General features: G+C 47.3%; 2 pseudogenes; one reads left to right on the forward strand and one right to left on the reverse strand.

The window, feature by feature from the left end:
* Window positions 1-569: 569 nt before the first annotated feature.
* Window positions 570-1,334, forward strand: LOC120763836 (feather keratin Cos1-1/Cos1-3/Cos2-1-like; annotated as a pseudogene).
* Window positions 1,335-7,592: 6,258 nt separating this feature from the next.
* Window positions 7,593-8,515, reverse strand: LOC120763806 (feather keratin Cos1-1/Cos1-3/Cos2-1-like; annotated as a pseudogene).
* Window positions 8,516-15,030: the final 6,515 nt, after the last annotated feature.

Raw genomic sequence — 15,030 nt, forward strand, 5'->3', positions numbered from 1 at the left:
CTTTGAGGAACAGGTTCGGATGCACAACATTAATGAGTCTACGGAAGAAAAGGAGGTGGCTCACAGAGGGAAGCAGGAGCAGCCACTAAGATGCAGCGGAGCTCCTGCAGGGTGTCCATCTGCCTTTCATGCTGAGGGAGAGAGGGCAACACATTCCCTCTAGACTGGCCTGGGGACACATAGAGAACAGGAAGTAAGAAGGAGCAGAGTGGAAGATGGAAAGGACATTGAAAGCTCTGTCACGTGCACTTACATTGCAGTTCTTAGGCATGTGAGCAAGAAGCATAGGAGCGGTGCCCATTTCCTGACAACTTTGCCATAAACAATCCAATCAGAAATGACCCAGGTGAACATTACTTGCCCACAAGGGATACCACCAGCCCTTGATCAGAGCATTCTGCCTGTGCTGATGTTTTCTGCCTCAGAAATCACTGACCTTCTCATTACAGCAATTACAGAATCAGCCTTTCATATAGCAAAGCATATGGCGGAAGCCAGGAAATGAAAAGGGAGCAATGCAGGAAACCAGGATACAGCCCCATTATTAGCTTGGATGGTTGGCATTTGACATGAGCTGGTCACAAAATTATCACTTCCACAAAAGTTCTACTAGGCGTGAGGCAGTGAAGGACTGCTATAAAAGGCAGCCCAAGTCTCTGCTCTCTCATCCACTTCTCTCACCTCCTTCTCCTCAGGAATCAGGTGAGTGTGAAGCCTCTTCTCCTCCTCTGCCTTCTGTTTCAAGAGCAGCTCTCTCCTGGCTGTAGGTCTCAGCTGAGAGGGGCTGTCTTAGCACAGGGCTGGGAGCTGCTTGTGCTGGGAGAGGGCAGGGGAGAGAAGGTCTTGTGCAGACAGAGAGAGGCTGGGACTTGGCTGAGGTGGCTCCTGGGCTCTGAGCTGGGCAGTGCAGTGTGGGCCAGGATTGCGTTCGCTGCAGGGAGTTTGGGTGCAGTGCTGATTCTCATGTGTCCTCACTTTCTTCTTCTCCCTGCTCTCTGCTCCAGGTGCACCTGTGACCCAAAGCCATGTCCTGCTGCAAGCCCTGTGACCCCTGCTGCCAGCCCTGCGGCCCCTGCCCGCTGGCCAACAGCTGCAATGAGTGCTGTGTCAGGCAGTGCCAGAGCTCCCACGTTGTCATTGAGCCGCCTGCTGTGCTGGTGACCCTGCCCGGCCCCATTCTCAGCTCCTTCCCACAGAACACCGCCGTGGGATCCTCCACCTCTGCTGCCGTTGGCAACATCCTCAGCTGTGGCGGAGTGCCCATCAGCTCTGGGGGCTTTGACATCTCCTGCATCACCAACTGCTATGGTGGCAACAGATGTCGTCCTTGCTAAATCTGCTGGCAAAATCTTTGGGCAAGAACCTCCAAGACATCAGAACATGGCTCTGGCCAGGAGATAGAGCTTTGGGACATTGTAATTAGAGTTTCAAGCCACTGTCTGCTTTTTCTTCTCTCTCCTCATTATCTCTTTCTTTTGCTACCTGTGTTTCCCCAGACCAACGCAGGAGAACCTGTTGGCCTTCCTCTTCCTCCCTCTTTAGGGTGGGCAAATGGACACCCTGCAGGAACTCCATTGCATCTTAGTGGGTCTTCCAGGTGCTCTCTGTGAGGCACCTCTTTTTCTTCTTTACACTCAATAAAGTTGTTTTGCAATCAAGCCATGGCCTCCGAATCTTCCTTCTTTCCATGGCAACTCTTCCAGTCAACTCAAGGAAAAAGTTGGAGAAAGGAAGTGTTGGGACTCCCTGCAGTGAATTTTACTTTATGCCTTTTCTTTCAGGGCTGTCAAAATCTTCCTTGGCTACCCCACCGAGAATGGTCTTCAGGGGGACCCAGGCTTTGAAAGGTTGCAGCAATAGAGATGGGGTACAAAGTCATGGGGACAGCCCACAACCTCACCTCTGCCTTCTCCTCCTCTCCATCACCTGGTCTGCAGTCTGTGGTCAGCACAGATGGTCAAAGACAGATGAGATATTCACCCCATACACTCCTTCATTACGTGGCAAGGCCTGGCTGCCTTCCAGACATGCGAGGCTGAGGTGAATCACAAGTTGACATCAATATCTGCCGTATTCAGGCAACACAGTTGCAGTCCCCATTCCTGTGAACCAAGCACCTCCATGGGCTACTGCCTGGCTGGGCTCTTAGTCTTGCTTGGGCAGAGGCTTCTTCATTTTTGGGTTGTCTTTGTTTTTGTTCTCTTGTCTCACAGACATTACAGGTAGCAGTTTTTAGCTGCCTGGAGGTGAATCCAGGGTGCTGCCTGTCACTGCAGGCAGCCATGCTCCAGCAAGCTGGTCAAGGTGGAATAGCCCCAACTCCAGGAAAGAAAAATACAGGAACAGAGACTTTCTCTTTCATGACAGCTTTTGGTGAAGTTGGGATCTTGGCTTTGAAAACAGTTGCTTTGGATTTATGACTATAGCCACTTGTAAAGACTGAATTTCACAATTAGCAACTGTTTTGAAATGAACTTCAAAAACTGCCAGCAGCAGAAAAGTAAGCAAGTTCCTGGGGCTGGACCACCCTGTGCTGATGTGGACAGACCTGTCCTTTCCTCTTCACCACAGGCACAGTGCAGAGCACAGCAGCAGCACCAGGACAGCCCCATGAATGGCAGGAGGAAGCAGCAGGAGTGCAAACCCCAGCTGTGCTGGTAAGTCTTCATCGGCCACTAGAACTGCTCTACAGGCTCTTGCCTTTCTCGGTAGTGTTTACCATTATCTTGTCCATTTTTTTCTAGAACCACATGGTCACCTGCCATCTTGGAAGGAAAGAATGTGATGCCATCTTCCCCTTGTCCCTGAAGTCATGCAGCCACCTTAGGAAGAATATTTCTGGAATTTCATGTCTCTCTTTGTTCCCATGGGTTTTGTGAGGTTCAGTAATTTTGTATCTAGCAGTAATTTATTTTTTGCCAATATTTTTTGCCTGTTCTGTTCATTAGTAAAGTGGTATTTTTTCACTTATGTCTACTCATATTTTGTTCTTTATTGGTGGAAAGGGATTGGTTAGAATTAGTGGAAGATTACTCATTTTAGAGTGCCCAGCTCTTTAAACTATCTTAAACCAAGACTACCGCATCAGTGAAATTTTCAAAACCTTTTCTGTTCCATTTTCTTTGGGACAATTACAAATTTTCCCTTGTAACTTAACCTGTTCTGTTGCAGAATGAGATAATATTACTGTGTAGTCTGCCTCCTGATAAATCAATTTGTCTTTGCATGTGGGCAGATCTTGGGGTGAATGGAAGTGAAGGAAGGTTGGCTTTGCTAACTCAAACCCCTTCTCTGGGGAGTGAAGTCCTGTCTCCCCCTCTGCCTTCTCAGTTTTTACAGGTGGATGGAGTTAAGGGTGCAGGGAGGGTTTGGTTTTGCTGCATTAAACTCACATGGGCTGAGGATTGTGACATCATGTTCAAGTCAGTCCACCTTTTCCTCAGGGCTAAAAAACTCTAATTAATTCTCCACACCTCCCCCAGCAGTGTTAATTTGCAACTCCAAAGCTTTGGCTTGTTTAACTGGTTTTTCAGGTTTTGGGCTAGCTTCTTCTGGGCATTCCATTCTCAGTCTGCCCTAAGGTGGCCTATTGTTTCAGCCCCCAAGAGAATTTGCAACTCAGTCAGGTCTTTCTGTTGCTGCTCCACAACATATTTCTCTTTGAGTTCAGCCTCCACCAGTATGGACACCAGAACTTTTCCCTTGCTGAGGTTTTTCCCTCTGTCTTTTGCCAAAGTTCAAGTTTTCTCTGCAACTAACTGCAGATTTTGCCAATTTTTCTTAGCCCGCATCCCTCTTTATGAGGTCAGACAAAATCTATAAGCTTTTAGAAATTTTGTCAGTGGACAACAGGTCTGTAGTGGGTCTCATATTGGCTAAATGCTAATGCACCCAGTAGAATTATTTACTCCTTTTCTGCTGCAAGATAGGATAAGGAGAACAGAAAAGCAGGCTCAAAACTTTAAAGAGTATAAAGAAAAGGTTATTAACAGAACTAGAAGAAGAAAAAAAAAAGAATCAGAATAAAACTTACAGAATACTTTTCCTTCCCCCACAACCTTTTTTTTTTTTTTTCTTTATCACTGACAATATACAGAGACAAAACCTGGAACCTTCACTCAGTTCACCACCTCTAAAATAGTCTTTCTTCAATTCAGTTAGGGAAAGGAGTCTCTCTTGCTATGTCAGGAAGAATTCTCCACAAGAAAGAGTTCTCTTGTGGCTTTAATTTCCACAAAGAGCAGCTGCCCGGAAATCTGCATTTGTGAAGTCCCTCCCATCTCATGCAGCCTTCCCACATCTGCTTTCATGGGCTGTGTCAACTCATGGGCTGTATCAACTCATGGACTGTATCAACTCATGGGGTACTATTTTAAGGATGAGCTGTTCAAAAGCAAAGGTTCTCTTCATCTATCCCTGAAATCATCTTCATCTCTGGGAACAGAGATCTTCTTTCCCTGGGGGCAAAGGGTCTTCATCACTCTCATCTCCCTCTCTCTGTTCAAACTTCTCATGAGATCACAGCTACTTTAACATTCACTTGCTTTAGCAGGAATGCTTTTGCTGATGCTTACAATTTGAATGCTCCATCCCTTCATGTTTTTTCGTGAATTAAAGAGATATTCTAGCATCTCCTCATTCTCCTCCCAGCTGAGACTTGACTCCTTCTTTACTGACCTTGGCGTCCTCATGTTGTTTCTCTATGTGTCTTCACTTTGTCCTTTTCTGTCACTTGAGAGAGGACCAATGTTTTGCAAGTTTCATCTGTGCAGTGAAAGAGTTAATATCTTGCCTGGGCCTGTGGAGGGTTGTGATGGTTTCTGCTGAGTGGTGGCCAAAGCAGTCACAGTGATAGGTTCAGGCCATACTGTGCCAGGATCTCAGGGGCCTGGGTCAGAATGGCAGCAACCACTCTGGCCACAGGGCTGGTCTCAGGCCCCTGTTGTGTTCAATTCCAGCTGCGGGCTAGCCTGACTGTGCTGGGAGGGGAAACCGGCCAGGTGGCAAGATGTTAAAAGCTGCTGGGGCCCCTCAGCCTCCCCTCTCCCTGCCTGGCAGGCCCTGGGGCCCAGCCTGGCGGGGACAGGGCCCGGTGGGCTCCCTGGGATGGGATCCGGCCTCATGGCAGGGCCCACCCGGCCCAGCTGCACAGGCCGGGCCAGGCTGTTATACCTGCTCCCAGGCCGGAAGAAAAAGAGACTTTTCCTGTGTTTGTTCATCTTAAGATGTCAATCTCACAGAGGCGTATTCAGCTCTTTAATTGGTTTAACAGGTTGTCAGTATTCAAACTAGCCACTAATTCATTTTGTCAAGTCACACAGGAAAATGTTAGCAGCTTCGCTTAGATAATCTCTTCCATGGATGATCTTTTCCCTGTTCATCACAAATCAACTAATACAAAACTGGCACAAAGTCAGATCAGTTTTTACCCAGGATTCTATGACTTTTTGCTGGAGAATATCAGTGTGAGAAACAACATTCACTTTCAAAAATTTCAAGGGGTTATTAAAAACCTTAACAAAATACAACAAAGGACTGAATAAGGAAAAAGGACAGCACACTAGGAGCTGTTAACCCTGGCAGCCACGAGCTCACCTACAGAATGGCTGCTCTGCTTTCTATATCCCTGGTGTTGCATCTGACAACCTTAGCCCCTCCCAAAGTTTGTCAGTCGACTCTTTTTGACATTCATTGTTGGAGGCTTCTTTCTTGCAGCTTGATTGGAGGTCAGGTGTTGTCATGCTGCACCTCCTAGTTACAAGCCCTCCCTCCTCCCAAAATGCCTCATGCAAGGGCAAAGGTACATGCCCACCCTCCACGTGTCCTGAGTACTAAGGCTGTCTCTTGGGGAAGATGGGGAACTATGGGGAGAACAGAGGAGATCTAAACAATAATCATAATAACTATACAGCGATAAAATTTTCTTTAACATGCACCTAATTTATCTCTTAATTGAGAGAGCCAACCATCGAATTACATATCTGTAACATCAGTTTCAAGCAAAAATTGATTTACCCTTTATTCTGCAGGGAGCAGTTCTCTCTGTGTAAAATACCTCTTTATCTCCTCAAGAGCACCTTGCTCACTGTGCCAATTAAAATGTAAGACCCCCAGACTCTCTTTCAGTGTGATACTCAAAAGTGCTTTGGTTTTTCATATACTCTGAGTTAGGCACAAAGGAGAAACACCAAGAAGATATTTTCAACAGGTCCAAAAAACAAAAAAACCCTTTACTGACAACTTTAGAAAATCAAAGAACTTTGACAAAAGGTTTCAAGCAGCATCCAATCAATGGAAAATAGTTCTCAAAACATTAATTTAATCAACTAAATTTAGCAAACTCTAAGCCCATCTGATTTTAGTTATCCAAAATTCTAAGAAGAGAATTAGAAGAAGAAGGGTAAAGAGAGAAAGACAGAAAAGGAGTAGAAAAGAACAAACACAGCTACCATTTCTGGTTCCAATGGTGTTCAGCCTATAGAAATTCCAAGAACACGGAGGGTCAAGACGTGCTTACCTTGTGTCTCAGGTTACTGGCCACTCTGGGGCTACATTGGGGTGCAGAGGTAGGCTGTGGAGCATCGCCTCTGGTTTTCCAGAGATTCACAGCCTCTGAAAGGTTGGGATGCAGGTCCAGGGAATGGTATGTATGGAGAAGGATATTGCCTCACCAGGGCAGAGCCCAAGCTGCCTCTTCCTCCACGAAAAATCATGTGAAATATTTCAAGCCAGCAATCCTTCCAGTCTCTCACTTATGGGGCTTGGAACATCCTGATCTAGATAAAGGCACCTGGGTGGGATTAGATGATCTATATGATCCATTCTAACTCAAACCATTCTATGACTCCATGATCTGTGTGTGGGCTGTCTCTGCCAAACCATTTGTTCACCAGGGTCCATCATCCTTTACTGATACTCTTGGGCACTGGTTTGGTCAGAAGGGAAGACAGTGTTCAGGTAACATCTATCCGTAAGTGGAAGAAATGCAAAGCTTTAGTGATGCCATAAGTTATTTGCATAAACTCAACCAAAAGTAATTTACCACTGCGTACCCTGAGTATGGAGGATGCCAATCCCAGCTTATGAATTGTCTCAGCCCAGCATGTTTGGACAGCAGCTTGGCCGGCCTGTGCTGAGGGAGTGCATTTCATCTGCCTGTGTTTCTATTTGCATGCCATGGAGCCTAGACCAGGTAAGGGGGTGGAGGAGAAGGAAGAGACGAGGTTGTGGGGTAGTCCCAGGAATTGTTTTTCCTTTCCCCATTCCTGCCACCCTTTAGAGCCAGTCTCCCTGATGGCCTCTGACTGCCAAGAAGCCAGGGATGACTTTGTCAGCTCCAAGGGAAAAGGCACAAAGGAAAATCCACTAGAGGGAATCCCACCATTTGCTTTCTCCAGCTGTTTTCCCTGAGCAGACTGGAAGAGTTGTTACAGAACGAAGGAGGACTCAGAGACCCATACATGGATGCAAAACAGCTTTATTGAGTGTAGAGGAAAAAAATACTCAGTGTGGCTCAGAGAGGACACCAGGAGCAGCCACTAAGATGCAGTAGGGGTGTCCCTCTGCTTGGCCTGCAGAGGGAGAGGAGGGCAACAGGTCTCCACTAGACTGGCTTGAAGAGACATGGAAAGCAAAAGAAAGAGCAAAAGGAGAGAGGAGAAGAAGGGTACAATGGCTTGAAACTCCCAAAGCTCTATCTCTTGCCCAGAACCAGGTCCTGAGATTGTGGAGGTTCTTGCCCAAGGATGTTGCCAGCAGATTTAGCAGGGGCGACATCTGTTGCCACCATAGCAGTTGGTGATGCAGGAGAGGTCAAAGCCTCCAGAGTTGATGGGCACTCCGCCACAGCTGAGGATGTTGCCAACAGCAGCAGAGGTGGAGGATCCCACGGCGGTGTTCTGTGGGAAGGAGCTGAGGATGGGGCCGGGCAGGGTCACCAGCACAGGCGAGGGTTCAATGACAACGTGGGAGTCCTGGCACTGCCTGACACAGCACTCATTGCAGCTGTTGGCCAGCGGGGTGGGGCCACAGGGCTGGCAGCAAGGGTTGCAGGGCTGGCAGCTGGACATGGCTTTGGGTCACAGGTGCACCTGGCACAGACAGGAGAGAGAAGCAGAAAGTGGAGACACATGAGAAGCAGCTCCACACCTAAAGGCACCTCCTGGCCCACACTGCACTGCCCAGCTCAAAGCCCAGGAGCCACCTCAGCCAAGTCCCAGCCTCTCTCTGTCTGCACAAGACCTTCTCTCCCCTGCCCTCTCCCAGCACAAGCAGCTCCCAGCCCTGTGCTAAGACAGCCCCTCTCAGCTGAGACCTACAGCCAGGAAAGAGCTGCTCTTGAAACAGCAGGAGCAGGAGGAGGAGAAGAGGTTTCACACTCACCTGATTCCTGAGGAGAAGGAGGTGAGAGAAGTGGATGAGAGAGCAGAGACTTGGGCTGCCTTTTATAGCAGTCCTGCCCTGCCTCAGGCCCAGAGACACCTTTGTTGAAGTGATTATTTTATGACCAGCTCATCTCAAATGCAAATTATCCCAGCTAATGCTAGGGCTGTGTCTTGTTTTCCTGCACTGCTGCCTTTTCATTTCCTAGTGCATTACACGTGCTTTCTTTTATGCAAACTTCTGTAAGTGTCAAGATGAGAGGTTCAAGAACTTCAGGCAAGAAAGACATCAGCACAGGCACAATGCTCAGATTAAGAGCTGGCAGCATTCCCTGTGGGCAGGTGATGTGAACTTGTTTCATGCCTGTAGATTTGTTTATGGCAAAGTTGTCAGGAAAGGGGCACCACTCATGTGCTTCTCACCTGCATGCCCAAGACTTCCATTGTTTAGGCACATGACAGGGCTTCAGGTTGCTATTTCCTTCTCTCACTTCTTTTTTTTTTTTTTTTTTAAATCTCCCAGACCAGTCTAATGGGGACATGTTGCCCTCTCTCCTTCCACAGGAGAGGCTGGTGGACAACCTACAGGATCTCCACTGCATCTTAGTGGCTGCCCCTGATACCCCCTGCTGTAGGAACTATTCCTGTCTGCTCAGGGAAAAAGAGAGAGGAAGACGAGGATGGGAGTACCTGCAGTGAATTTTACTTTGTGCCCTTTCCCTTGGAGCTGATGAAGACATCCCCTGCTACTCTACAGTCTATGGCAATTAGACCATCAATCCAAAATGGCAGTGGAGATAGAAAATAACAGTGCCTGGGAACAGCCTGCAACTTCATCTCTTCCTTCTCCCGTGTTCTATTGCCAGCACACAGGGATAGATATGTACCTCATACCTCCTTTAGCACTGACAGGGCCCAGCTGCTGTTGTTATATTCAGTTCTCAGATATTTCACTAGTTGGAATTGGTATCAAGCACAGTGAAATTGTGCAAGTGTCATAGTTTTGACACTGGCCCAATGCCAGGCACCCACAAGAGTCGCTTGCTCACCCTCCCCTGCTACAGCTTGGCAGCGGAGAGGGAAAAAAAATTAACGAAGTGTATATGAGTGAATTAAGAACCAGGAGAAAACACTTTAAGGGCAAAAGAGGCTCAAAAAGTTGCAAAGTCACTTTATTACTCACAGAATCAGAGGAGGATAATGAGAAGTAAAATAAGCCCTTAAAACACCTTTTTTCCCCTCAGACCCTCCCTCTTTCCCACCAACAGTGTTGTGATGGCATAGGGGTTTTTTGGTCAGTTCATCACTGAGCTTTTCTTCCACTGCTCCTGGAGAAAAGTCCTTCCCCTGTGAAGCTGAGGGGTCCCTGCCACAGGAGACAGTCCCCCATGAACTTCTCTGTTGTGGGTCCACTCTCACAAGCAGCAGATCTACAGTACTTGCTGCAACATGAGTCCCTGCCATGGGCAGACAGTCCTCCCAAAACTGCTGCAGTGTGGATCGCTCTTTCCACGGGGTGCATCCCTCCAAGGACAGGCTGCTCTGGCCTGGAAGCAGGGGCCTCCTCTCTCAAGGGTCTTCCACTGGATCACAGCCTCCTCCAGGCATCCACCTGCTCTGGCATGGACACCTCCCTCATGGGCTGTGGGTGGATCTCAGCATCCCCATGGATCCCCATGGGCTGCAGGGGCAGAGCTGCTTCACCATGGTCTCACCACAGCCTGCAGAAGAATCTCAACTCTGGCACCTGGAGCAGCTCCTCCTCCTCCTCCACTGATCCTGGTGTTGCCATGTTGTTTTCCTTCACATGTTCTCATGTCCTCCTCTTCCCTACGGGGAGAAAAACTGTGTGATTTTGTTTTGATTTTCTTCTTAAATATATCATCACTGAGGCATTACCGACGCCTCTCATTGTCCCTGTCTTGGCCAGCAGCATGTCCATTCTCAAAGCCTTTAGGGATTGGCTCTTCCTATGTCCTGAAACCAAAGCTTCACCTGCTCCTAGTGAGACCCAAGCACTGGTCTCTGTTGCCAGCATTCAAATCATCTCCAATTCCTCTTTACTCAATGTGTGACCCCCATGGACAGCCCCCTCCATGTGGGTCCTTATGCTGAAAAACTCTCAGTGCTCTTGGTAGGTCCTACATAATCACTAAAATACTGTGATGAGATCCCAGCTCTCTGATCCGTGCTTTGCAGCCACTCAGAGCCTCAGGAGGACAGCCTGGAGTGCTGGTACCAGAACACTTCCAGTGGGGTGAAGGACTTAGGCAGTTGCTGCAACGTTGCATTCTGTTCCTTCTGTCACCTCAGGGAGCTTCTGGCTTCCTGAGATAATACAAATCAAAGCTGGAAGAGAGGGGTAAAAGGAAGGCATGAAGTGTTGACATTACATGTTGCATTACATGTGACAGGCAGCAAACAGTGTTGAAACTCACCTGGAGTACTGTCTCTAGGTCTGGAACTCCTAACACAGCAGATCCCTAACACAGGAAGGATGTGGACCTGCTGGAAGGAGTCCAGAAGAGGCTCATGAAGAGAATGAGAGGGCTGGAGCACCTCTGTTATGAAGACAGGTTTAGAGGTTTGGGGTTGTTGGGGTTGTTCACCTCAGAGAAGAGAAAACCCTGGGTAGATCCTATTGCACCTTCAAGTACCTAAACAGCTTCTAAAATAAAGCTGGAGAGGGATGCTTTACCAGGTCATGTAGATATAGGATAAAGGGAAACTGCTTTAGAGTGAAGGAAGGTAGTTTTAAAATCAATATTAAGAAGAAATTCTTTATGGTGAGGTTGGTGAGGCACTGGAAACGACCTTTTCATTATCCCTTAGGCAGTAAGCCGAGACCTTCACATGAAATGGATTTTTGTTTGCTGATCTCTGGATGCATGGGGGAACTTGGGTTGTCAGGGGAGAACTGAGGCCCTTTTCCCTAGCTCAGCCTCACACAGAAGGGTCTCCTGCTTGGGTGTCAAGACAGGAGAACTGTATCATGCCCTCCTCCTAGTTCCCACCTCACATGAAGTTCATCAGGAGTCTCAGAAATCTAGGATTATAAAGACAGCTGAGATATCCTGGACTGTTCTGTCTGGAATACATGGAGAGTGAATGGCTGGAAGTCAAAGGCAGTGAGGGATGGATGGTTAGGGACAGAAAAGCTGTAAACTTGCCACTGGTCTCCAGGGTGACAAGGGCCAATTAACCTCATTGCCCACCATCCCCTGAGGGTATCACCAAAGGGGACAGAAGAAAAAAATCCAGCACCAATTTGATGTAAATAGGCAGACATTTCTTTGTTGGGAGTGCCCAGAACATGGGACTAGCTCCTCCAAAAACATGTTCTGCTTAACAAACAAAACCCATCCATTTTATAAACTTTTTCTGCTGAATCATCATTACCTAAGTTCTTTTACATATTATGCATACTATGCCCACTATTAAATTTAACCATTACATTGATTGGTTCCAACAGTCAATAACTTCATCAATATTATTATCCTAAAACAATCATTGCTCAACTCTACTAAGGTCTACTGTTTGGAATCCTATTAAAATCAAGATGGGAAGGGTAGTGTGTTTCCAAGCAGCATAACTGGTGAGCACAACGGTCTCCACAGTTTCTTGACTGAAGCATAAGGGCCTAGTAACTTCTTAGTGAGGTTTCTATGGTTGCACATTTTAAACACAACCCTATTCACTATTTTCTACTTATAGTCATAGCTACCCTTTTTATATCATAAAATTGATTATTTGTTCAAAACATACATAACAAGGGGGAAAATCATAGGAGAAGACTGCTCCTACTGGGACAAGCAGGAAGCAGAAAGTATAGCAAGTAAAAGACAAATATTCAATGCACTTCTATTTCCCATAGTTGATGTAAAAGCAGAACGACCCTAGCTGGCTTCCAGTGCTCCAGATCTTGCCCCCAACTTTGCTTCCTCTATGGGTCAGGAGCAAAAGTAAGGTGGAAGTGGTCACAGCTCAAGATGAAGACGGAAGGGTTGTGTATCAATAACCACCATGGGCAAAAGCAGACTTGACCTGGGGAACATTCATTTAACTTATTGCCAATTAAAAACAGAGCAGGATGGTAAGAAGCAACCAAAAACACCCCCCCACCACCTTCACTCCATCCTCATGTCTATTTCACAGCCTCAACTTCCCTCTTTAATTCTTGACTCTTTTGTTTCCTCCACCCCAATGCTGTGCAGTGAGATGCAGAACATCTGTACACAACTGTTCCTTCCTGACACTGTTTCTTCCTCTCATTTTTAATGTGTTCAAGCATGAACCCTTCCCATAGGCTGCAAACAATCAGGATTGGCTCCAATGTGCATCATGTCCATGGGCTTCAGCTTGAGTCCTCCAAGGGCCACTGTTTTGCTTCAGCATGGGCCCTGCACAGACCACACTTCCTACAGGGTCTATGTACCTGCTCTGGCATGGGATCACCCATGGGTTTCTCTGTGGATATCTGCTGCACCATGGTCTCTTCTGTGGGCTACTGGGGAACCTCTGCACTATTGCCTGGGGCAACTTCTCCTCTCCTCTCTCTGGTGTCTCACAGTTTCTGGGTCATCCCTCACTTCTAGTGGAGTGTGCTGCCCTTTCCTGAATGTGCTTTCAGACATCACCAGCGTTGCTAATTTGCTCATGTGGAGCAACAGTGCATCCATATAGGAGCTGGCTGAAACAGACTTTGTTACATGTGACTGTCCCTGGATTTTTCTTACAATGACCACCCCTTCAATCTTCTTTCCCCACTACTAAACCTTCTCAAGAAAAATGGTATTATTAGTCACACTTAAAGATTTGGAAAAAATGCTCCAAAAACCCCAGCCACCTAATGTCCTTTCTAAATCCTACAGGAAATGGAACAGGTGCATTTCCTTAATATTATTATTGTCAGATATTAACTCATAGATTCATAGAATCACAGCATATCCTGAGTTGCAAGGGATCCATCAGGATCGTCAAATCTACCACCTGGCCCTGCACAGACACCCCAGCTCTCTGCCTGAGAACATTGTCTGAATGCTCCTTGAGCTCTGGCAGCCTTAGGGGTTGTGACCATTCCCTAGGGAGCCTGTTCAGTGCCTGACCACCCTCTGAGGGAAGAACCTTTTCCTAATAGCCAGCCTAAACCTCCCCTGGCACAACTTCATACCTTTCCCTTGAGTCCTGTCCCTGGTCACCAGACAGAAGAGATGAGTGTCTGCCCCTCAGGTTGTAGATTGCATTGAGGTCTCCCCTCAGCCTCCCCTTATCCAGACTGAATAAACCGAGTGACCTCAGTGACTCCTCGTAAGGCTCCCCTTCCAGACCCTTCACCATCTTTGTGTCCCTCCTTTGGATACTCTCTAACAACTTAATAACTTTCTTATATTGTGGCGCCCAAAACTACCACCAGAACTCAGGGTGAGGCCGCCCCAGTGCTGAGCAGAGTGGGACAATCCCCTCCCTTGCCCAACTGGCAATGTTGGGCCTGGTGCCCCCCAGGACACTGTTGGCCCTCCAGGCTGCCAAGTCACTGTTGACTCATATCCAAATTGCCATCAACCAGGACCCCCAAGTTGCTTTCCTCAGCTCTGATCTCCAGCCTCTTGGTTCCCAGTCTGTCTGTACATCCACGGTCGCCCCATCCTAGGTGCAGAACCTGGTACTTGCCCTTGCTGAACTTCATATGGTTGGTGATTGCCCACCTCTAATTTGTTGAGGTCTCTTTACAGAGCCTCTCTGCCTTTGAGAAAGTTGACAGCTCCTCCCAAGTTTTGTATACTCTGCGAACTTAGTATTTGGTCAAGTCCTGCATCCTACTTGTTCATGGAGATGTTGAAGAGGATTGACCCTGAAAGTGAGGAGCCCCATTGGAGACCAGTTGCCAATCTGATTACTCATCACTGTCACCCTTTGTGCCTGACTCATGAGCCAGTTGCTCACCCATCACACAATGTATTTATCCAGTTGTGTCCTGGACATTTTGTCCAGAAGGTCCTGTGAGAAATGGTATCAAAAACTTTGGAGACATGCAAAGAAAATTGCATCAGTTGGCTACTGTTTTTCAGCTAGGTAGGTTACCACTCTGTGAAAGGAAATTAGGTTTGACAAGTAGGGCTTTCCTCTCATGAACTCACACTGTTTGTGAAAAATTACTGCCTTGTTAATCATGTGTTTTCAAATACCTCCTAGAATAATTTTCCCGCTAATTTGACCAGTGATTTTACTACAAGCCTGGACTGACACATGTCTGCTCACACGTCTTCATGGAACAAACAAAAATCTGCACATTCAAATAAGGTCAGGAAACATCATTAGCTGAGTATTCTGTTGTGGAGATGCAGCATGTCCCCTCACAGCGGAGGCCTTGGGCACATGAGAGAGAAGCACAAGAGCAGTGCCCATTTTCTGACAACTTTGCCACAGACAAGACCACAGGAATGACACAGGTAAACATCACCTGCCCACAGGGGATGCCAATAACAATTAATCTGAGACTTCTGCCTGTGCTGACGCCTTTCTGCCTAGGAAATCATGGATGCTTTCATCCCAGCACTTACAGAAAGAGATCTTCATATAGGAAAGCACGCGGAATTAGCCAGGAAATGAAAAGGCAGCAGTGCGGGAAACAAGGACGCAGCCCCATTAT

This window comes from Hirundo rustica, chromosome 27, assembly GCF_015227805.2.
Source record: "Hirundo rustica isolate bHirRus1 chromosome 27, bHirRus1.pri.v3, whole genome shotgun sequence".
In the NCBI taxonomy this organism is placed as follows: Eukaryota; Metazoa; Chordata; class Aves; order Passeriformes; family Hirundinidae; genus Hirundo; species Hirundo rustica.